At 44.1% G+C, this 6,000-nt stretch overlaps 1 protein-coding gene across 4 annotated transcripts in view; it reads left to right on the plus strand.

Annotated features, from left to right (window-relative positions):
• Positions 1–367: 367 nt before the first annotated feature.
• Positions 368–6,000, plus strand: part of lrrc8a.S (leucine rich repeat containing 8 VRAC subunit A S homeolog) — a 26,591-nt gene continuing 20,958 nt past the window's right edge. Inside the window, exons 1-3 of one of the 4 annotated variants that reach the window (XM_018232705.2) lie at positions 429–495; positions 733–793; positions 2,706–2,793. The gene's annotated coding sequence lies outside the window, so the exon portion shown is untranslated. Of the gene's footprint in view, positions 496–724; positions 794–2,705; positions 2,794–6,000 lie in introns of all 4 variants that reach the window. The other 3 variants (XM_018232706.2, XM_018232704.2, XM_018232707.2) reach the window with 3 other exon arrangements.

Here is a 6,000-nt window from a genome sequence, read left to right on the forward strand (position 1 = left end):
CCGCAATACGCACGCCAACTTTTTTGTCCCTATTTCCAAAATGTTGGGAGGTATGCTTCATCTGGGATTTAGCACAAAGTGCACCGTATACTATTGCTATGGGATCTCCTGAGTCTGTGGGACCTGGTGTTTTCTAGACAGAGGGGGTCATTCCATGTCTGCTATAAAAAACTTTATAATTTACAGCTTTAACTTGGAATCTATGTGTCAGTATAGCAAAGTTTATCACAGAGACTTTGTAGATTGATTTGGTAAGTATACCAGACCGCAACCAAAATGGCGGCTTTGTCATGCGTCTATCCTGCCTGCGTTTGTTTGCTTCTAGAGAACATCGGGGCCACGCCTTAGGGGCGGGATACCGGCTCCTAATCCCGCCCACTTGGAGGTCTGGCGGACCCCGAATCGCGCGTCATTTCCGGGGTGGGTATTTTGTTTTTTTACACTGGCGCATTGGATCGTGAAGCAGAGAGAGGGACACAGCGGGACTGGGATGAGGTAGGTACCCGGATACAGCTGAGGGGGTGATGGCTTAGCAAACTGCGAATTGCCTTTCGTTGGTGCTTTTGTGGGAATGCGGGAGTTGGGCACAACAAATTCTCGAGGATAGACTTCTCTTCTTATGGCTGATTCCCTTTCTCCCACGGGGTTGGGGAGTAGGTGGGACACTCATACTGTAAATACACCCTTTGTCTCCAACTAATGTCGCGTTCTCTCTCTCCATGAGTCCCCTAGTCTTCCTGGCCTACATATCCCAGCAGCCTCCATTCTACACCCGAGGAGCCAAGATTAAAGGGTAACTGCACCCAAGAACTGTTTTTTTCCCCTTTAAAGTGGTTGTTCGCCTTTGCGTTAACATTTAGTATGATGTGGAGAGTGATATTCTGAGACAATTTGCAATTGGTTTTTATTTTGGTTTTTGACTTATTTTGCTTTTTATTCAACAGCTCTCCAGTTTGCAATTTCAGTAATGTGGTTGCTAGAATCCAAACTACCCTAGTAACCATGCACTGATCTGAATAAGAGACTGGAATATAAATTGGAGAGGCCTTAGTAGAAAGATGAGTAATAAATAGTAGCAATAACAATACATTTGTAGTCTTACAGAACATTTGTTTTTTTAGATGTCAGTGACTCCTATTTGACAGCTGGAAGAAGAAGGCAAATAATTAAAAACTATAAAAAATAAAAAATGAAGGCCAACTGAAAGTTGCTTAGAATTAGCCATTTTATAACATAGTAAAAGTTAACTTACCGGTAAACCACCCCTTTAATGAAAGCAAGGGGTTGTTCTCTATTAGTATGGAATGAACCTCTGTACATAGAAGCTGTCTGCCTCTCTCTGTCCATCTCACTGTATGTATATATCTGTTGTCTGTACCTACCTCTGATTCAAAATCAGATTACAGCTCTCTGGCTGTGGGCACATAGGGCATGATCTGCACTGATACTGGCTCTGTTTAACTCAGCACCTGTGAACTGACTGGGCCCCACAGCAAAAACACTTTAGGGCCCCCCTAAACTTTGGGGAAATATTTCAGATAGCATTTGGATTTGATTAATTGCACAGCTGGCTCATGTGTAAGGGATTTGGTACAACCCACAAGAGATGGCTGCTTCAGGCTGGATGCCCAGGGTTGCTCTCAAATATTTTTTATTTTTTTACAATAGTGAGCTTTTCAGTTGGACCGTGCTGAGATTGTTCAGAGCTATTTCCCCAGCACTTTGGCTGCCTTATCCATATGTAATGCCAACAAGAGGTGCTACAGACCGGCTCAGGTGCAGGTTCAGGTTTTAGAAATTGCACCTTTTCTGAACTGTGACCCAAATCCCTTTTTTTTTTTTTTGCCTTATTATATCTGTTTGCATCTACTCGTAGGGGTGCCCTCAAGCGCAGGGGCGTAACTACAGAGAAAGCAGACCCTGCAGTTGAGCAGTTTTAATATATTTTTGTAGAATAGGTCAACTGACCTATGTTTTGGGGGTACACTGGGGTGCAGTCCTGTAAGCCCCCTCTTTGCTGGCCCAACCATTAACACCCTCACGTGTAGCCTGCCACTTCTTCTGCTTTTACATACACAAGGGTACTGCAGGACTGGGGGCCACTCTGATCTTTCCCAGAACTCAATGGGACAGTCCAACTCTGCATAAGGAGACAGTACATATGTCTTTTTAGTTGTAGTTATTTTTGGAGGTCTTTTACTAACTTGGAAGTGTAAAGTGCAAAGGCTGCTGAACAGCCCACCCAGATATCCTTTGTCTGGGATATAGCGCTTGCAAGTCACACGCAGCATTACATTTATAACGAATAAAATAATTTGTTTTGGAAACTACAAATCCCAGCATCATTCCTCCGCCATGTCCTGGGTGAAGGTGTCTCATTATTGGTTTTGAGAATTGTTACCCCTGCATGGATCTAAGCTTTTCAAACTACTGCCTCCACCATCCCTACCGCTGGAGAACTAGAAGTAGAGTCCCTTCACCCCAGTCCTAAAAAACGGCAGTCGTTATTAAAGAGCACTCAGCAGTCAGAACTCGCTGTGCCGGGAAATTCTGTAAGTTTTTCGCTTTGTGTAATTAGTAGAGGCAAGTTATTTTGGTGTTGGCAGTTATTTGTGTGCAGGAATGTTAATAACTGGGAAGGATAATGATGACGTAAAATAGTGACTGGTGCAAATGTAGCTCATTTATATTTGCTTTGATTTCAGGTGAACCTGCTCCCATGGAGCTGCGGATCTGTGTGTTTTTGGGTATCTGTTCTACGTTCCACCTGTGGCACAGATAGCACAGATAAAGGTGAGTGTGTGGTTGTGGTGGGCTCTGCCCCTTTAAAGTTCAAGCTGTTGCGCAACTGGAACTCCCAGTGGGCTGAGTTTCCTGTAAAGCTGCGCTGGGATTGCAGATGCTGGGAACTTTTGTTGGGTGTGTGATTGTCCTTTCAACATGCTTTTGTCGCAGGGAAGGTCTTTGCCGGTGCTTGGAGAGTGTATTTCTGAGCAATTGTGCGTCCTCTCTCTGATGAATCAGCACAAAATCACACCCTCCCTTCTGCCTTACGGCTGGCGTTTGTGCTTGGCACCCTAACCGGCCCATAGCACTGCACTTCCAATAGCTTTAATTGTTCTCTAAGCAGCCCAAAGATAATGCTGATGGCGATAACTGGCATCCTAAGCATTGTAATATATAGTGAGCTTTCATATTGTATGCCAGGAACTTCCACGTGGGAGGTCTGCCCACTGGCATGAGAGCTGTCGGTGGAAGTTCTTGGTAAGCAGTACAGCAGCTTTCATGGCTATTTCTTTATTGTGATGGGAAATGTTTTGGGCATAGGATAAGGCATGCTCTGTCTATTGAGTGATGTGTATTTAAAAAGCCCATTTTCCTATGACTCTGTGTCAGCATGGCAGTGTGCGGGCAACATGTCTACAGTAGGAGCCTGCCTTTGTTATAATGTGGGGGAGGCAGTGGCATGTTTGTGTAAGGCTTCTTTTTTTACTACTTTTCCTTGCTCCCCCTCCTCTCTTCTGCACAAGGTCGCTTTTATATTTGGTATTTCCTTAGGCCTTAACCATTTGCTCCTGCTCCATTGTGTAGCTGAATCCTGTGCAGCAGTCTGATTCAGCCAAACTCAATGGGAAGTAAATTATGGATTTTGTGCAACCCTCTTTATCGTGCCCCCCGATACACTTACCATAAAGGAATAGTGAATGCTGTAGTGTTGCCTAAGGTTCTGCTACTGCAGAGATTTATTAGGTTAAGGATTTGCTAGGGTTTGACAAATATCTTTATTCTTATACTATACTGTCAAAGTGAAACAATATGGCAGCTCCCACCAATGTACTACAAATATACAGAGAAGGAATGTTCTGTGCGCACAAGCTATACCCTCATACTGTAGTGTCAAAGATAAACAATATGGTACCTCCCTCTTCCCATATGTATAAATACAAATATACAGAGAAGGAATGCTCTGGGCACACAGTAAGCTATTCCCTCATACTGTACTGTCTAAGGCAGTGTTCCCCAACCAGTAGCTTGTGAGCAACATGTTGCTCTCCAATCCCTTGGATGTTGCTCCCAGTGGCCTCAAAGCAGCTGCTTAATTTTGAATTCCAGGCTTCGAGGCAAGTTTTGGTTGTATAAAAACCAGATGTACTGCCAAACAGAGTCTCAACATAGGTTGACAATCCACATGGGGCTGCCAAATGGCTAATCACAGCAATTATTTGGCACCCCAAGAAAATTTTTCATGCTAGTGTTGCTCCCCAACTACTTTTACTTCTGAATGTTGCTCAAGGGTTCAAAAGGTTGGGGATCCCTGGTCTAAGGGAATCAATATGGCACCTCCCTCCCATATGTATAAATACAAATATATAGAGAAGGAATGTTCTGGGCACACAATAAGCTATACCCTCATACTGTACTGTCTATGGGAATCAATATGGCACCCCCTCCTCCCATATGTATAAATACAAATATACAGAGAATGAATGCTCTGGGCACACAATAAGCTATACTGTACTTTCTAAGGGAAGCAATATGGCACCTCCCTCCTCCCATATGTATAAATAAAAATATACAGAGAAGGAATGTTCTGGGCACACAACCACCCTTGTGTATTCTGATGTAATTACATGTTTATGCTAATGTAAAGGGGATTTATCTATTTGTATTTTATTTTCCCCTCGTCGGCATAAGAAGCAAGCAAATATTCGTTCTTTGTTCCATTAGCATTTCCTTGTGTGTTTCCCAGTCTATTTACGTACATACTGAATCTCTTACTCCATTGCCGGCTCTCCGCCAACAGCCTGTTCCTGCTCTGCTTTGGCTGATTTATCCTTCAACTGCAACTGTTTAACTGAGCACCTACTGTGCTGCAATAAAAAGCCACCTGCAAACATACCACCCACAGGCATGTAGTCCTCTCTGACATCAGCCCTTACCAAATGTCCTCCTTCAGCCGTTTTAAAGGGATGTAAACCCAAAAATAACATGAAGGAAGGAATGGCCTTGGGCACCTGTGTCTTTTGGCCTGGCCCTGAGTTATTTGTAAATGCAATCACTATTGAAAGTGTTGTCTGTCTGGCTTTTTATATTCTAACTTTGAGACAATGTAGCAGAAGCCTGTGAAGAAGCATGCAAGGCTGACTTTTGCTACATTGTGAACTGCTGGTTATGTCTCTTGAAACAAACATGGTTTCCAGCAGGTCCGGACTGAGAATTAAAATAGGCCCTGGCATTTCAGCCACACAGAGGCCCAAACAGCCCCCCACCAGCCCACTAAATACTGACTTTATATGGCACCTTATAGCAGCCCCTCTGGCATGTGCCAGAACCCACAGATTGCTAGTCCGGGCCTGGTTTCCAGTAGCAATTACATTACAAATAAGCATTTAATGTATATTGGAGAAGTGTAATTTTCTCAGCCTGGCATGTTACTAGGGTTGTGCTGCCTGTGCCCTCGAGGAACGATGTCATCATTGTATGTGCTGTTGTCGTAGTGACAAAAATAACCATCAAGCCCCACCCCGCTGACTAATGATGTAAAATGTTTTATTGTGATTGCGACAATGGATATTATGGTCTAGTTATAGCGTTGTCAGCCAGAATAGGCAGTGCCTGATGATGGAAGTGTCTGGGCACTGATTGAACTGCCTCTGGCATCCTGCTGACCTACTGTACAGTGTTATCATCAGAACCAGTTAGTGTCTCTCTCTCTCTCTCTCTCTCTCTCTCTCTCTCTCTCTCTCTCTCTCTCTCTCTCTCTCTCTCTCTCTCTCTCTCTCTCTCTCTCTCTCTCTCTCTCTCTCTCTCTCTCTCTCTCTCTCTCTCTCTCTCTCTCTCTCTCTCTCCCCCCCCCCCCCCCCCCCCCCCCAATATGGATTGTTATTTTCACTGTGCACACCACCTGCAGAAGGCTCGAGTATAGGAGCCGAAACGTTGCAATAAATCTTTTCTATTTTTGCACCTTATAAGTCCTGTGAGTGGGGTTTTTCGTTGTTC

The sequence above is a fragment of the Xenopus laevis genome, chromosome 8S (assembly GCF_017654675.1).
Source record: "Xenopus laevis strain J_2021 chromosome 8S, Xenopus_laevis_v10.1, whole genome shotgun sequence".
NCBI classification, from domain to species: Eukaryota; Metazoa; Chordata; class Amphibia; order Anura; family Pipidae; genus Xenopus; species Xenopus laevis.